The sequence below is a fragment of the Onychostoma macrolepis genome, chromosome 03, assembly GCF_012432095.1.
Source record: "Onychostoma macrolepis isolate SWU-2019 chromosome 03, ASM1243209v1, whole genome shotgun sequence".
NCBI lineage: Eukaryota > Metazoa > Chordata > Actinopteri > Cypriniformes > Cyprinidae > Onychostoma > Onychostoma macrolepis.
In genome coordinates this window covers 16,640,597-16,659,211 of record NC_081157.1, presented here as the reverse complement: position 1 = coordinate 16,659,211, position 18,615 = coordinate 16,640,597, and the positions used below count along the sequence as shown (strand labels likewise).

The 18,615-nt window shown below is 34.6% G+C and overlaps 1 pseudogene; it reads left to right on the top strand.

Moving 5' to 3' along the window:
* The window catches only part of LOC131536880 (NACHT, LRR and PYD domains-containing protein 3-like), a 56,529-nt pseudogene extending 39,243 nt beyond the window's left edge, over window positions 1-17,286 (top strand).
* The last annotated feature ends 1,329 nt before the right edge of the window (window positions 17,287-18,615 follow it).

Below are 18,615 nucleotides of genomic sequence, written 5' to 3'. Positions count from 1 at the left end.
GCAGTGAACACACACTGTAGTGAACACACACTGTAGTGAACACACACTGTAGTGAACACACACTGTAGTGAACACACACTGTAGTGAACACACACTGTAGTGAACACACACTGTAGTGAACACACACTGTAGTGAACACACACTGTAGTGAACACACACTGTAGTGAACACACACTGTAGTGAACACACACTGTAGTGAACACACACTGTAGTGAACACACACTGCAGTGAACACACACTGTAGTGAACACACACCCGGAGAAGTGGGCAGCCAATGCTGCGGCACCCAGGGAGCAGTTGTGGGTTTGGTGCCTTGCTCAAGGGTCTCACCTCAATCGTGGTATTGAAGGTGGAAGAGAGTGCTGCTTCTTCACTCCCCCCACCTACAATCCCTGCCAGACCTGAGACTCGAACCCGCGACCTGCGGGTTACAAGTCCGACTCTCTATCCTCTATCCATTAGGCCACGACTACCCCCATGACTTGTGTGAACTCTTATGTGTCATGCAGCACAGTGGCTTTATTAAAATCAATTAAAGGCCACCAGTAGAAGAGCTCTGTTGGTTATTAAATTGTATATCTCTAAAAATGGAGTATATTAACATGAACCTACTGTTGTTGTAGATTATCTGGCTGTATGGTGACAGAAGAAGGTTGTGCTGCTCTGGCATCAGCTCTAAGTTCAAACCCCTCACACCTGAGAGAGCTGGATCTGAGCTACAATCACCCAGGAGAATCAGGAGTGAAGATACTCTCTGATACACTCAAACATCTGGACAAACTCAAGTAAGTTGAGAAGTAACCCACTGAAGCCATGTTTCACTGAGGTGAGATTCTAGGACAGATTCCTTTAACATGGTCCATTTTCACAGACTGTGATGACACATTTCAACAGTCATCAGCATTAAAACATATATATATATATGGGCTGTAATATCTAGATGGTGAAACAAGACACAATTTTTAATAGTTTCAAATAGTTTTACTAGATATTTTTTATTCGTTTTAATTTTACAGTCATAATTAACCTTGTCCTAATGTTAGTGAGTTTGGAGTATTTTAAATGAGCTGCCTCATGCTCGAGGTTAGACACTTCCATAAAAAACACCCAGACCATCTCCATATAAGTGCTTTCCTTACAGCTTTTCATCACTCTCATCAAAGATGCTCCACGCAACACATTATTACGCTGTCTACAGACATGCTCTCGCCAGATCTGATATGATATGATATGAAGTGATGTGACATGTGGCCAAGTATGATGACACATACTCGGAATTTGTGCTCTGCATTTCACCTATCCAAGTGCACACACACAGCAGTGAACACACACTGTAGTGAACACACACCCGGAGAAGTGGGCAGCCAATGCTGCGGCACCCAGGGAGCAGTTGTGGGTTTGGTGCCTTGCTCAAGGGTCTCACCTCAATCGTGGTATTGAAGGTGGAAGAGAGTGCTGCTTCTTCACTCCCCCCACCTACAATCCCTGCCAGACCTGAGACTCGAACCCGCGACCTGCGGGTTACAAGTCCGACTCTCTATCCTCTATCCATTAGGCCACGACTACCCCCATGACTTGTGTGAACTCTTATGTGTCATGCAGCACAGTGGCTTTATTAAAATCAATTAAAGGCCACCAGTAGAAGAGCTCTGTTGGTTATTAAATTGTATATCTCTAAAAATGGAGTATATTAACATGAACCTACTGTTGTTGTAGATTATCTGGCTGTATGGTGACAGAAGAAGGTTGTGCTGCTCTGGCATCAGCTCTAAGTTCAAACCCCTCACACCTGAGAGAGCTGGATCTGAGCTACAATCACCCAGGAGAATCAGGAGTGAAGATACTCTCTGATACACTCAAACATCTGGACAAACTCAAGTAAGTTGAGAAGTAACCCACTGAAGCCATGTTTCACTGAGGTGAGATTCTAGGACAGATTCCTTTAACATGGTCCATTTTCACAGACTGTGATGACACATTTCAACAGTCATCAGCATTAAAACATATATATATATATATATACATTTGTAACATTGTACTTTGTATTATATTAACTTTCTATCAAATTAGAAAAACAAGTTAACACTGCTGTGAGGGTTCTACTAATACAACAGCTGTGGGAGAGTAAATTCGGTGGCGAATGCTGTTAGTGTTACCTGCAAACTCCATCCCACAGGCTTTAAAGTGAATGCAGTGCATAGAGCACAGTGCATTTTCATAGCGGAAACACTCAAAGTCTTTCAACCATTCTCTCCGAAAACTGTACGGCGTCTTTTCGGCTGGTGGGTCAACATTCACCACATGATCGCTATCATCAGCACCATTATTTGTAACTTTAGGTGGTTTACAAAATAAATCTGTCAGTGTTTCCTTTCATTTCTCTCTTCTTCAGCCTTTTGCATTTCCGCGGTAGTTATAGCTCCGTGTCACCTGACAGCGGAAAGCAGAGACTGAGTGATTGACAGCTAATATTAACCGGTCTAAAATCAGCATTAAATTCAAGAACGTAAAGATTAAGTTATGTTACGTTTGATAGAATGGCAGACCGGTCACCGTATCAGCACACAGAAGGCACATAACTGTGAACATTTTTCGAGAAATGAAAACAGTTCGCACTACAACAATTATATGCACTTTCGCACAAATGCGCCCAAATATACAGTATTTTGAGGTCGCACAGATTAAATTATGGGAGCATATGCAACCAAAATGGTGCAATTTCGAGCCTTGAAGACACGATTTTTAATAGTTTCAAATAGTTTTACTATAGTTTTATTTATTTTTTTCACGCAAAAGTCACAAATGTGATATTGAGTTTATACAACAGTTCAATAAACAAGTTATTAATAGACTTATGTTTTAGACACCATATTGCCTATTTTTGCTGTATTTCGCCAAAAATGGTTACAAACACAGCCACAGCAGTGTTTTGCGTCTCTGAGCAACATGACCGTGTTTCGTTCCTGAATGAATCAACCGGTTAAATGATTCGGTTCAATCGCAATGAATCACTTAATAACAGTGACTTACTGCCACCTACTGGTGGTTTTAATTTCACATTTAAAGTATATATTTTCAAAATGTCAAATATCAGTATTCAGTGTTTTAGGATTAAAATATCAAAACATTTATGCATTTGTAACTGCAGGTTAAATGCATTCATGTTTTGCATTAAATAATGTGTAAATACATCTGAATGCCACTTCAGATGCAGCTTCTGTGTTTGGTTCTGGTTAGGGGACCCCCAAGAGCTTTGACACAATTCGAACACTACAGACGTGTTTCGCCAGATCTAATGTGAAGTGAAGTGAAGTGAAGTGAAGTGAAGTGAAGTGAAGTGAAGTGAAGTGAAGTGAAGTGAAGTGAAGTGAAGTGAAGTGAAGTGAAGTGAAGTGAAGTGAAGTGAAGTGAAGTGAAGTGAAGTGAAGTGAAGTGAAGTGAAGTGAAGTGAAGTGAAGTGAAGTGAAGTGAAGTGAAGTGAAGTGAAGTGAAGTGAAGTGAAGTGAAGTGAAGTGAAGTGAAGTGAAGTGAAGTGAAGTGAAGTGAAGTGAAGTGAAGTGAAGTGAAGTGAAGTGAAGTGAAGTGAAGTGAAGTGAAGTGAAGTGAAGTGAAGTGAAGTGAAGTGAAGTGAAGTGAAGTGAAGTGAAGTGAAGTGAAGTGAAGTGAAGTGAAGTGAAGTGAAGTGAAGTGAAGTGAAGTGAAGTGAAGTGAAGTGAAGTGAAGTGAAGTGAAGTGAAGTGAAGTGAAGTGAAGTGAAGTGAAGTGAAGTGAAGTGAAGTGAAGTGAAGTGAAGTGAAGTGAAGTGAAGTGAAGTGAAGTGAAGTGAAGTGAAGTGAAGTGAAGTGAAGTGAAGTGAAGTGAAGTGAAGTGAAGTGAAGTGAAGTGAAGTGAAGTGACGTGACGTGTGGCCAAGTATGGTGACCCCTACTTGGAATTTGTGCTCTGCATTTAACCCATCCAAGCGCACACACACAGCAGTGGGCAGCCATTTTGCTGCGGCGCCTGGGAGCAGTTGGGGGTTCGGTCCCTTGCTCAAGGGTCTCACCTCAATCGTGGTATTGAAGGTGGAAGAGAGTGCTGCTTCTTCACTCCCCCACCTACAATCCCTGCCAGACCTGAGACTCGAACCCGTGACCTTTGGGTTACAAATTCGACTCTCTATCCATTAGGCCACGACTACCCCCATGACTTGTGTGAACTCTTATGTGTCATGCAGCACAGTGGCTTTATTAAAATCAATTAAAGGCCACCAGTAGAAGAGCTCTGTTGGTTATTAAATTGTATATCTCTAAAAATGGAGTATATTAACATGAACCTACTGTTGTTGTAGATTATCTGGCTGTATGGTGACAGAAGAAGGTTGTGCTGCTCTGGCATCAGCTCTAAGTTCAAACCCCTCACACCTGAGAGAGCTGGATCTGAGCTACAATCACCCAGGAGAATCAGGAGTGAAGATACTATCTGATACACTCAAACATCTGGACAAACTCAAGTAAGTTGAGAAGTAACCCACTGAAGCCATGTTTCACTGAGGTGAGATTCTAGGACAGATTCCTTTAACATGGTCCATTTTCACAGACTGTGATGACACATTTCAACAGTCATCAGCATTAAAACATATATATATATATATATATACATTTGTAACATTGTACTTTGTATTATATTAACTTTCTATCAAATTAGAAAAACAAGTTAACACTGCTGTGAGGGTTCTACTAATACAACAGCTGTGGGAGAGACGGTAAATTTGACATTGTTCTATCTTCTGACTACCATTAGAAGATAGAACAATGTCGTCAATCCTGCTTTTTTGTTTTTTGCTATTTGTGCAAATGGGAATGCAAAAATATATTCACCACTATAGAATTTTACCCAACTATAATGACTTCTGAGAAACCCAGAAATGTGAAACGTGCTTCACTGGGGTCTGTGAAAGCATTATGAATATTCTTTGCCGTATTATTTGTACTTTTATATCAGTGGTTCTCAACTCCAGGGGCCCGTTTTTCGTACCCTGCAATAGATCTGAGATGATTTGAAAGATTCCAGATCTTCTAATCCTGATAACTGATCTCTGGCTAATTTGGTTCTTCGAACGAATTTGCGGATTTTATTAAAATACCTGGATTAAGTTGTCTAGATTACAGCGTGTTCTCGTGTTCCCCGAAAAGATGTATCGATACTCGAAACCACGATCAGCAATGCAGCGATTGGCTGGCGGCAAGACAGCAACGTAATGACACCATATAATTAATAAAGACACCTGACGAAAAACTTGACAAATTTCTGGACTTTTATAAAGAAACAGTCAAGCGAACAAAACTACATAATGAAATGTGCACTGTGTTTTTTTTTTTTTAAAGGGCATATTCCAGGTTAGAGACTCCAGTGAGTCGATGTATAGAAAAATAATGTAGGAACTAGATTTTCTTTAAAATACGCTATTAAGGCTTCTGGAGTCGTTTTTGTGAGAGAATTTTACTTCCGCATCTGAAAACCGCCAAAACCGGAAGTGACGCATCAAAAGGGAGAGCGGTGCATGTTAACCATAGGAAAGCAATGGATCGCAATGACAGTTCGGACGCTGAGGAAATTTTAAATGTTTATTTACACTCGTATGACGGACCACAGATAAAATTATGAGCCTGCTATGCAACCAAGAGAGCAGGGACAGGTCAGGATTAGACAGAACAACGGTCAGAGGAGACAGATTGAGTTGATGTGTGAGGAGAACAGGACAGGACAGGTGTCTTGGTGAGAGACCAGTCAGCTTACAGATATACACACACCTTAACTAACGATATGTATTAATCAGGCAATAGCAAAGCTAGTATTGGTCATCTATGAGTATTTATACTTACTAGTAACAGAAACTAATAAGCGTTGATCAGGCGTCACACTCGTTAATATCCGACACTAACGTTAGGTGTAGCTTGTGGTAAATGCAAGGCCATGGTCACAGCTGAGTAAAGTCAGTGCTGCAGGGAGTTAGATGCGTTACACACCGGGTCTTAGTGGAGAATGTGACCCCACACTTGATGTGCAGTGTCTGAGACTCGAACCCGTGACCTTTGGGTTACAAATTCGACTCTCTATCCATTAGGCCACAACTGCCCCCATGCAATGCCATGTGCACATTCCTGAAAATCAGTTCATACAAAACACCTTTTATAGAGTCCCAGTTTATAGAGCTTTGATTAGCTGGCTGTACATGCACTGTTATTCAGAGAAACATCACAGCTCAAGCTACAGTCTAACGCAGCTTTTCACTGTATATGATTAAATAATTTGAAGACGAAATATACATTTTATCATAATTAGAAATAATTATTTATAATATATAACTGTTATCCTATAATAAAACTTACATTAGCCTATATACTGTATATATATTTCTCTATATATTTTTCTTAAATGTTTAATAAATTTTAGTACGAAAGTTTTAGTGAATCATGATTTGTTCGTGAAAATGTTCGTACCAAGGTTTCAAGCACAAATTTGTACCTATGCATTGTTAGTGAATGAGACGCAATGATCCTAAGCACACAGCTGAGACAATGCAAGAATGGCTTAGGAACTCTCTGAATTAGGGTTGCTGCGATAGACGGTGTTGACGGTTTTACCGGTGTGAAGCCACAACACCGGTTATGTCACTTGCCAACCGCGGCACCGTCGTTTTGATTTTTTTTTATAGTAATAAAAATACTTGAGTTCGGTTAGAGAACAGACACTGCAATCAAAAACTGAACACGGCTGCTCAATGCAGCGTGCCGAACGACAGCAGCATCGCAGAACAGATTTAATTTGTCACATGAGGAGCAGTGGCGGTTCTACATTGAATTACTCTCCGAGCGAGACCCCCTCTGAGCGCCTCCACCCCCCCCCCCTTCCGAGAAAAAAAAAATTGTAGGTTTTTTTTGCTAAAAAATTTGCACAAACAGCCATGTTTTACTGTAACAATATAAGTTTAGGACAAGCTTATATTTCTCAATTGCGCAAATCCTTCAACATGAAAAACATAATTCTGCACAAAGTGATGTTTTATTAACAAGTTTCGGGAGGAGCACGCGCAGATAATTAACGCAGCCACTTCATCATCAGCAATCACACCATCTATCCAATCAGCTCAAGAGAGAACCCCTATAAATAATCAAAGCAGTCTTACCTCCATCAGTTCTAGTCTTTCAGCATCCCTCCACCACCCCGACTCCTCACCTTCAGCCTGTTCCTACCCCAGCATGGGGGGAACGCTCTGGGTCCGGGCTAAAGGCAGAGCTCGGACCCCTCTCTCCGTACAGGGGGAGTACCCTGGGCTCGGGGGTAAGTACCGAGCTCGGAGCCCTCTCCCTGGACAGCACGCCAAATACGCATAAACCTTTACCCAGTTTATTATATGTAAGTGTGAACTCGTGAAACAGTATAAGTTATCAGAACTTAAATAAATATACTCTATATACATAATAAACACTGTTTATTTGGCACTCGACAATCAACAGATTTCCCATCCCCCAACACTGTCACTCACGACCAGAAGTCAAGACTTAAACCACAAAGTGAAAATAGCAGTATTCTTTAGTGATATGTTATTTACACAGTGCAAATAGCTTTAGATTCTATTTATTCTGTGTTAAAATAAAATAAAAACATGGCGAAAAACATTACTTATTGCAAAAATAGTGGTAATTATCTGCACTTCTGCATTGTAATACATTATAAAATAGTATGCAATAACTTATTGAGTGTAATTTTTTAATTTTATTTCCGCGCCCCTGGGTGTGACTGACTTTAGCCCACTTGTCCCACTAATGGAGCGGACAAGCCCTCTGAGCGCCTCCACCCCCTTCCGAGAAAAAAAAAAAAAAAAAAAAAAAAAAAAAAAAAAAAAAAAAAAAAAAAAAAAAAAAAAAAAAAAAAAAAAAAAAAAAAAAAAAAAAAAAAAAAAAAAAAAAAAAAAAAAAAAAAAAAAAAAAAAAAAAAAAAAAAAAAAAAAAAAAAAAAAAAAAAAAAAAAAAAAAAAAAAAAAAAAAAAAAAAAAAAAAAAAAAAAAAAAAAAAAAAAAAAAAAAAAAAAAAAAAAAAAAAAAAAAAAAAAAAAAAAAAAAAAAAAAAAAAAAAAAAAAAAAAAAAAAAAAAAAAAAAAAAAAAAAAAAAAAAAAAAAAAAAAAAAAAAAAAAAAAAAAAAAAAAAAAAAAAAAAAAAAAAAAAAAAAAAAAAAAAAAAAAAAAAAAAAAAAAAAAAAAAAAAAAAAAAAAAAAAAAAAAAAAAAAAAAAAAAAAAAAAAAAAAAAAAAAAAAAAAAAAAAAAAAAAAAAAAAAAAAAAAAAAAAAAAAAAAAAAAAAAAAAAAAAAAAAAAAAAAAAAAAAAAAAAAAAAAAAAAAAAAAAAAAAAAAAAAAAAAAAAAAAAAAAAAAAAAAAAAAAAAAAAAAAAAAAAAAAAAAAAAAAAAAAAAAAAAAAAAAAAAAAAAAAAAAAAAAAAAAAAAAAAAAAAAAAAAAAAAAAAAAAAAAAAAAAAAAAAAAAAAAAAAAAAAAAAAAAAAAAAAAAAAAAAAAAAAAAAAAAAAAAAAAAAAAAAAAAAAAAAAAAAAAAAAAAAAAAAAAAAAAAAAAAAAAAAAAAAAAAAAAAAAAAAAAAAAAAAAAAAAAAAAAAAAAAAAAAAAAAAAAAAAAAAAAAAAAAAAAAAAAAAAAAAAAAAAAAAAAAAAAAAAAAAAAAAAAAAAAAAAAAAAAAAAAAAAAAAAAAAAAAAAAAAAAAAAAAAAAAAAAAAAAAAAAAAAAAAAAAAAAAAAAAAAAAAAAAAAAAAAAAAAAAAAAAAAAAAAAAAAAAAAAAAAAAAAAAAAAAAAAAAAAAAAAAAAAAAAAAAAAAAAAAAAAAAAAAAAAAAAAAAAAAAAAAAAAAAAAAAAAAAAAAAAAAAAAAAAAAAAAAAAAAAAAAAAAAAAAAAAAAAAAAAAAAAAAAAAAAAAAAAAAAAAAAAAAAAAAAAAAAAAAAAAAAAAAAAAAAAAAAAAAAAAAAAAAAAAAAAAAAAAAAAAAAAAAAAAAAAAAAAAAAAAAAAAAAAAAAAAAAAAAAAAAAAAAAAAAAAAAAAAAAAAAAAAAAAAAAAAAAAAAAAAAAAAAAAAAAAAAAAAAAAAAAAAAAAAAAAAAAAAAAAAAAAAAAAAAAAAAAAAAAAAAAAAAAAAAAAAAAAAAAAAAAAAAAAAAAAAAAAAAAAAAAAAAAAAAAAAAAAAAAAAAAAAAAAAAAAAAAAAAAAAAAAAAAAAAAAAAAAAAAAAAAAAAAAAAAAAAAAAAAAAAAAAAAAAAAAAAAAAAAAAAAAAAAAAAAAAAAAAAAAAAAAAAAAAAAAAAAAAAAAAAAAAAAAAAAAAAAAAAAAAAAAAAAAAAAAAAAAAAAAAAAAAAAAAAAAAAAAAAAAAAAAAAAAAAAAAAAAAAAAAAAAAAAAAAAAAAAAAAAAAAAAAAAAAAAAAAAAAAAAAAAAAAAAAAAAAAAAAAAAAAAAAAAAAAAAAAAAAAAAAAAAAAAAAAAAAAAAAAAAAAAAAAAAAAAAAAAAAAAAAAAAAAAAAAAAAAAAAAAAAAAAAAAAAAAAAAAAAAAAAAAAAAAAAAAAAAAAAAAAAAAAAAAAAAAAAAAAAAAAAAAAAAAAAAAAAAAAAAAAAAAAAAAAAAAAAAAAAAAAAAAAAAAAAAAAAAAAAAAAAAAAAAAAAAAAAAAAAAAAAAAAAAAAAAAAAAAAAAAAAAAAAAAAAAAAAAAAAAAAAAAAAAAAAAAAAAAAAAAAAAAAAGAGGTGAACTGTCCCCCACGGCCACGCCCCCTCCCTTTCCACTTCTCACACAGCTTCTGTGCACGGCACCATCTCAACAAGCAGGGCGCCAATTTGCCAATTCCCCGCACAGTTATATGATAGATAATAGAAAACCGCTTAGCGGCGCAGATGATTATTTTTTATTTTTATTTATTTAAAAATTACGACAGTCTTGTTTTGTGCTCTAGACAGTCCTGTACATATATATATTTGCAACCATGTTCTTAATTGAAACGTTTTTAAAAAATCGCTAGTTTGCGACGCTAACGTTACATTGCTGATTTGCACAACAGTCCCGCAGACTAGCCTTGAATGGACTCCATGCATGTCTACAGTTTTAACAAGTTTGTAAAACGATCCAAAGTTTGTGATCGACACTTGTCGGCTCTGGTGACGTAGCAGCCAGCTAGCGACGGTGTATGATGACGTAACCGTAACCAAGTGGTGTCTCATTTCATAGTGGTATGTTTTCACACCTAGCGCTTACCACTCGGTTTCGAGGGACAAGGGCTAGGGGTAAGACGTAGGGGAAGGGGTAAGACAGAGAAATGGGATTCACCCTTAAGCTTACGGACCTGTTGCTATGACAGCAACTTCAAAGAACCAAACAATCCAGCTAACCGAGTTAGCGATGTACGAAGAACGGACCCCACTGCTGAGGACCCACTGTTCTGCACATTTTGTATGTCTCTCTTATCTGACACGCTCAGTTCAATTCATGGATCTCTCTCCTAACGAGCTGATTATCTGAATCAGGTGCATTAATAAACAAGGAAGAGACAAAATTTGCAGAGCAGTGTGCCACAGGACTGCATTCAAAGAACTTATACTGACGGTTTTCTATACTCTTTGCTGCACCCTTACCAAAAAGTAGTATACTTCAAGTTTATTATATGAAGTATACTTAAGTAAAGTTCAAGTATATTTTTAAGTATACATTATGTAGTAAGTATACAAATGTCAGTGTACTTGTTGCTTGAATTCAATTGCCGCTAATTTAAAAGTGAAAGTAAAATGCACACAGCGCTTTTAAGCTATTTAAAAGCGAAGGAAAGTGAAGAAAAGCCAGGAAAAGAGGGAAAACTCAAACAAACTAAAACAAACAACTGGTTGACACCGAATTGCCGCTAATTTAAAAGTGAAAGTAAAATGCACACAGCGCTTTTAAGCTATTTAAAAGCGAAGGAAAGTGAAGAAAAGCCAGGAAAAGAGGGAAAACTCAAACAAACTAAAACAAACAACTGGTTGACACCGAATTGCCGCTAATTTAAAAGTGAAAGTAAAATGCACACAGCGCTTTTAAGCTATTTAAAAGCGAAGGAAAGTGAAGAAAAGCCAGGAAAAGAGGGAAAACTCAAACAAACTAAAACAAACAACTGGTTGACACCGAATTGCCGCTAATTTGAAAGTTAAAATAAAGTGCACGGCGCTTTTACAAGCTATTTAAAAGCGAAGGAAAGTGAAGAAAAGCCAGGAAAAGAGGGAAAACTCAAACAAACTAAAACAAACAACTGGTTGACACCGAATTGCCGCTAATTTAAAAGTGAAAGTAAAATGCACACAGCGCTTTTAAGCTATTTAAAAGCGAAGGAAAGTGAAGAAAAGCCAGGAAAAGAGGGAAAACTCAAACAAACTAAAACAAACAACTGGTTGACACCGAATTGCCGCTAATTTAAAAGTGAAAGTAAAATGCACACAGCGCTTTTAAGCTATTTAAAAGCGAAGGAAAGTGAAGAAAAGCCAGGAAAAGAGGGAAAACTCAAACAAACTAAAAACAAACAACTGGTTGACACCGAATTGCCGCTAATTTGAAAGTTAAAATAAAAGTGCACGGCGCTTTTACAAGCTATTTAAAACGGGAGGAAAATAGGGAAAACTACACATCCCCCCCCCACCTCACAGTGATACCGGTATTACCGGTGTTGTCACACGTTGATTAACTGGTGGGAAAATTTCCTCACCGTCACAACTCTACTATGAATGTCCTCTTATGTGTACTGTGTACTCTTATGTGTCATGCAGCATAGTGATTTCTTTCAAATCAAAGGCCACCAGTAGAAGAGCTTTGTTGTTTATTAAATTGTATATCTCTAAAAATGGAGCATGCTAACATGAACTTACTGTTGTTGTAGATTATCTCAGTGTTTGGTGACAGAAGAAGGTTGTGCTGCTCTGGCATCAGCTCTGAGTTCAAACCCCTCACACCTGAGAGAGCTGGATCTGAGCTGCAACCACCCAGGAGATTCAGGAGTGAAGATACTCTCTGATACACTCAAACATCTGGACAAACTCAAGTAAGTTTTATATATGTATACATTTGTAACATTGTACTTTGTATTATATTAACTTTCCGTCAAATTAGGTGAAAAAAAAGTTAACACTGCTGTGAGGGTGCTACTAATACAACAGCTGTAGGAGAGACGGTAAATTTGACATTGTTCTATCTTCTGACTTTTTTTTAAAATTACGATTCGCCATTTATATTTATATTCATGATTTCTAGTATTTGTACAGGCTTTATATTTTATTTCAATGTTGTAATTGGAAATTCATTTAATTTTATCTTTGAAACAAATTCATTACATGACAGCATTAATTAAAGTTTCTTAAGGGTCGAGATCAAGTTAATATGCTTCTCCTGCGCTCCATCAAGCCATTCTCATTAATATGTCATCACTCAAATTAATGCACGGCTCAGATTAACTGTATAGCTGCATGTGTGTAAGACTCCAATACAATTGTAAAGTAATTATTTTATCACGAATAAATCTTTCAATGAGTAAAACTGGCTGTATCTATAGTATTATAGACCACACAACATTATTACATTACCTTTCAATTAATTTTTAAATGATTATTATTTTAAATTACTGTCCCTGGATCAGTAGGGTATTCTTCTAATAAAGTAGCAGTGGCTGGGACAGATTTTAAGTATTAATTCTGCTTAAAAAGATGCAATCTAATCCTGTTTACATGAAATAAGCCTGTAAATAGGTTTAAGCTTACGGACCTGTTGCTATGACAGCAACTCCAGGATGAGCTTCAAAGAACCAACCAATCCAGCTAACTGAGTTAGCGATGTACGAAGAACTGACCCCAGTGCTGAGGACCCACCGCTCTGCACATTTTGTATGTCTCTCTTATCTGACACACTCAGTTCAGTTCATGGATCTCTCTCCTAACGAGCTGATTATTTGAATCACGTGCATTAAATGAGGAAGAGACAAAATTCCAGAGCAGTGTGCCACAGGACTGCATTCAAAGAACTTATACTGACAGTCTTCTATACTCTTCGCTGCAGTTGAGAACCACTGATTTAAATTACTGTATTTTTGTCTCAGATGGAATTTGAATTACAGTAAGTGACAGAGTAAAAAATACTGTGTCCTACAAAAACTGAGTAAAATTACTCTCAGGCCGCACAGAAAAATAAATACAAACAAATACAGCATGACATTAACTAATAATGATTTGAGGGATCTAATTGCGATTTTCTTGGTTAAAAGTGCAATTTAAAATGTGGTTTAAAAAACAAACAAATAATATAAATGAGAAGGATTTTCTGGGACAAGATGATGAGGTAGCCGCATATGTGGATTGTGCTTTTACACAATTTCATTTAATTTATGCTAAGACATGCTTAAATTAACTTTAAAAAGGGACCATTTTATTTCTAACAAGCTCTGTATCTGTTGACAAAATCATACATCCTACAATGACAAGCTAGGATATCCATCTCACATTGTGTTTGCTACGACCATCTACTGACTAAACAAAACAAATTCAACATGAAATGATGTATTGATCAACGCGACATGGAGCTAAACCGTAAATGCCATGCTGTGAAAGACCTAAAAGATACACTGGTATGTGGGATTCTGATCAGTAATTTATTATCCTCCTCCGTGGCCTTCTCTTATTTTTTTTCAGTATTCATCTTGCTCTGTTTACCACTAGCACATGCTGATGACATTTTATTCTTCTATGCTAACTTGCATTGTAGCCTACGGTTTAGTGGGTGTCATCATCGTACAGTCTACATACAAGTTTATTAGATCCACGTCACACGGGGTGATTTATATGATCTTATAAGTTTGCTGAAATCACAGTCTGTAAAAGGCATAAGGGTAACGGTCCACCTGCTGACGTCATGTCCAGTGTTCTTTACTGAGGTTCTTGGCGAGGATTTGTGGGATCTTCAGTCAGTGGTATTGTATTGTGCACAATGCAGGTTTTCTGAAACCCTGCACCAGCATCAGGCCCAGAGTGATGATTATCTGCATTATTTCTCTGACAAGGCCAAGTTTTTCCAAACCTCCAGGAAATGTAGCAAGTGAACATATGTGGCGAGCGAGTTCATATTATTCCAGACATGAGCGCTGAACCGAGCTGTAGAAGAGCTGCCTTCATGGCGCTTTAATAATACCATTCTTTATAATTTGTCCTTTTGTTGAGTCCATTAAGAATAAAATTGATGTTTTTTAATACATCAAGGATACTCCAGATGTTAGTAAAGCTATAATGAGGGTCTTTCTCATCTCATTCTTGGGAGAGGAAAGAAAAAAGAAACTGAATGATCCGTCAGATTTCAGCTGTTTAGAGATATATATATATATATATAAATAGCTAAAGTCTTACAACACTGTAATCAACACAAACTGGGCTACAGTAATATGTTAGCAGCATTTATGTACATGATTGTGTTTTTGAGAAAGAAACGTTTATGCGTGGTTAGTGAAAAACTACAGTTTTGAAGTCACTGAAATAAGGCCATAAAACACATTCAGAACATTTGTTCACAAGACTTAACTGGATCTTGTACCCAAGTGTTTTTGCTTCAAAATGATATGAAAATCATCTTGTTTACTTGCTCACAGAAAACAATATATTGATTTAAAATTTCTAAGACAATTTTTGAGTAAAAAGGGTCTATGTGAGAGGGCGTCAACCTTCACATTCACACCTGAGAAGACAAAGGCCCGCATAATGAGCTGCATAATGAGCTTCATAATGAGCCATTCAGGCAGGTATGTGACTGAGAGGAAAGAGTTACAAGAAAGAATACGAGGACATAATAAATTTATATATTTTTTTTTTTTGTCTGTAGTTTATTAAGAATATATTTAGCTATCGCATAAAATAACTTGAGATTCACTTGCGAGTGCAGTTAAACAGTTTATTAGGAACAATCAAAGCTGACTTTTTACTCCAGTCACATGATCCTTCAGAAATCATTCTAATATTCTGATTTGCTGCTCAAAAAACAGTTATAATTATTATTATTTTGAAAAGAGCTGAGGTTTTGCAGGTTTTTTTGATGAATAGAAAGTTCAGAAGAACAGCATCGTTTGTAACATGATAAATGTCTTTATCAGCACTTGTGTGCTAAATAAAAGTTTTAATTTCTATATATACTGACTCCAAGCTTTTGAATGGTATAGTGTATATTGTTACACTTAATGATACTGAAAATGTAGCTTTGATCAGAGGAATAAATTACATTTTAAAATATATTCAAATAGAAAGCAGTTATTTTAAATAGTAAAAATATTTCACAATATTACTGCTTCAGCAAATACAACTTTATGTATTTTGGATCGAATAAATGCAGGCTTGGTGAGCAGAAGAGAAAGTGTGGACTGGTTGTGTGTCATTCCTGCAGTTCATTCTAGTGACGCGTTTCTAAAAGCAGTCCGCGGAGACGGAGAAGACAGAGAGCGCACCCTGTTTGTTTTCTTTATTCTTAAAAGACACAAAGTTTAGTTGTTATTATGAGTGTATACAAATAAAAGTAGACCCCTTACAGATTCGATTGATGTATTGCTCTTATCTGTACGATCAAAAATGAGTAATTCAAGCTCATTTCAAGCTCATACCTCGGTACAACAGGAAAAAAATTTAAATCTACTATGCTCAGTTTATTTTCATTTATTTTGAACAGACAGTAGTACAAATTACTATTTTTTTTTTTTTTCACCTAGATGTGAAAATACAAAATATTATTACATTGTTATATATATATAAAATCTGTAGTACATACATACATACATATACAAGGAATACATTATTGAAATATATTTGATTTAGTTTACAGATAAACAAGGGGGAAAAAAACTGGCAGAAAGCGACATTTTATTTGTTTTGTTTTCTTTTTTTCATTGTGAGTGTACACAAATAAAAGCAGACCTTTTATTTATTTATTTATCTATAGCCACTTCACACTGTGTGTGTGTGTGTGTGTGTGTGTGTTTGTTTCAGTTGTGTGCACTTAAACCAAATCTTAAGGCAGTGCACACTTTTTTTAATTCACGAGAGACGAAGTGTGTTTGTGTTTGTTTGAGTAGCTTTGCTGGTGTTTGAAGAGTTTTTAGTGCGTTTTGAATCTGAAATTGACGGCTGTGTCGAGATGAAAGAGGGAAAGAAGAAGTGTGTGAAGAGATCTGAAAAACATGAGAAACAGGTCCTAGCATCTTTAAAATAATAATAATAAAACCCTGTAAAGCTACGATGTGTTGTTTCTGCATCTCTAGTGTCACTGAACAAATGTGCAAAAATAATAACTGTTTACAAACATTTTCTCAAACACCTCGCTGTACAAATAACACTGATTTCATCTTCTCTTCTGTTTTCTAGTGTGGATCATGGAGGAGAGTTCAGGATCACAGCAGGACCTCGAAGATGTAAGTCACACACAGAGTTTAGTTGTTTGTAGTTTAGTTGTAATGTGTGTGTTGTAATGTGTGTGTTGTGTTCAGACGCCTGTGATCTCACACTGGATCCAAACACAGCAAACACTGAACTCGTTCTGTCGGAGGAGAACAGGAAGGTGACGCGTGTGTCTGAGCGACAGTCGTATCCTGATCATCCAGACAGATTTGATCATGAGTATCAGGTTCTGTGTTCAGAGAGTCTGACTGGACGCTGTTTCTGGGAGACTGAGTGGAGCGGAGGTGTTGAAATATCAGTGTCTTATAAAGAAATCAAGAGGAAAGGATGGAGTGTTGACTGTGAGTTTGGATATAATGATCACTCCTGGAGTCTGATCTGCTCTGATCACAGATTCACTGCTCGTCACAATAATAAGTCCACTGATATATCAGCTGCTGCAGACTCCTGTAAGAGAGCAGCAGTGTTTCTGGACGAGTCGAGCGGCTCTCTGTCCTTCTACAGCGTCTCTGACACACACACACTCACACACTTACACACATTCACACACACATTCACTCAACCTCTACACGCTGGGTTTAGACTTTATTCAGACTCTTCAGTGTCTCTGTGTCACATTAAACATTAAACTCACACACACACACACACACACACACACACACACACAGAGACACAAATACTGTTGTTAGTGTAAAATAATGTGTAATAATTACACTGTTGTGTCATATTTCTGTATTTTCATGTGATTTTAGTTTAATAGAAATCAGACTAAAATTACATCATCATCATCATCTTCTCCTCCTTCTCCTCCTTCTTCTTCTCCTTCTCCTTCTTCTCCTCCTTCTTCTTCTCCTTCTCCTTCTTCTCCTTCTTCTCCTCCTCCTCCTTCTTCTTCTCCTCCTCCTCCTCCTTCTCCTTCTTCTCCTTCTCCTTCTCCTTCTTCTTCTTCTCCTCCTCCTTCTTCTTCTCCTCCTCCTCCTTCTCCTTCTTCTCCTTCTTCTCCTTCTCCTCTTCTTCTTCTCCTTCTCCTCTTCTTCTTCTCCTTCTCCTTCTCCTTCTTCTTCTCCTCCTCCTCCTTCTTCTTCCTCCTCCTCCTCCTCCTCCTTCTCCTTCTTCTCCTTCTTCTCCTCCTCCTCCTCCTTCTCCTTCTTCTCCTCCTTCTCCTCCTTCTCCTTCTTCTCCTTCTTCTCCTTCTCCTTCTTCTCCTCCTTCTCCTCCTTCTCCTTCTTCTCCTTCTCCCTCTTCTTCTTCTCCTTCTCCCTCTTCTTCTTCTCCTTCTCCTTCTTCTTCTCCTCTTCCTCTTCTTCTCCTCCTTCTCCCTCTTCCTCTTCTTCTCCTCCTTCTCCCTCTTCTTCTTCTTCTTCTTGTTACATGTTTGAAACCATCATTCAGAAGCACTGCTGGAGAAATGTTCATGTATTTGAACTTTAGACTGTATTTTAATTTGTTTTGACTCCTGAAGCACAAACATTATTAACCCTTTCAGCCTCTTATTTTCCCATTAAAATGTATTAAACTCTGAGCCTCTTGATTTTTGCGTCACACTTGGTATCTTTGCGCTCAAAGGTCACTGAAGTCCTGAAAGGATTTTTTTTTTGTTTTTTTAACCACCTTTCTGCATCACTATTAAAGGAGATGTCCATTTGTGGTATAATTTTATAAAGTGTAAAAACTGGATGACGTGGGGGTGAGTAAATTATCATGACGTTTTTAAAGAGACCTGAATGATGTTTTTTTATTTTTTATCTTTTTTTTTTTTGGATAATATTTTTAACATAATAATAACATTATTATGTTATATTTAACATTATAACAATTTTCTAAGCACAAATTTATCGAAGTGCCTCAGGGACATGAGTATGGAGGACCAAACCTGCAGAAACAATAAATAAATAAATAAATACGCAAATAAATACATAAATTCACAAAATTATACATAAATAAATGTGCAAATAAATACATTAATTAATTAATCAACATATTCCTGCATAAATGAATATATAAATAAATGTGGCTATCGAGGAGATAAATAATTAAATAAATTAAACGAATGTTGGGGAAATTAAAAAAAAATGCTGAAGTAAATGCTAAACTGAAAGTTGATTTTTTTTCCCTTTCAAACGTTTATTCATGTTTGAATGTAGTTATTTATT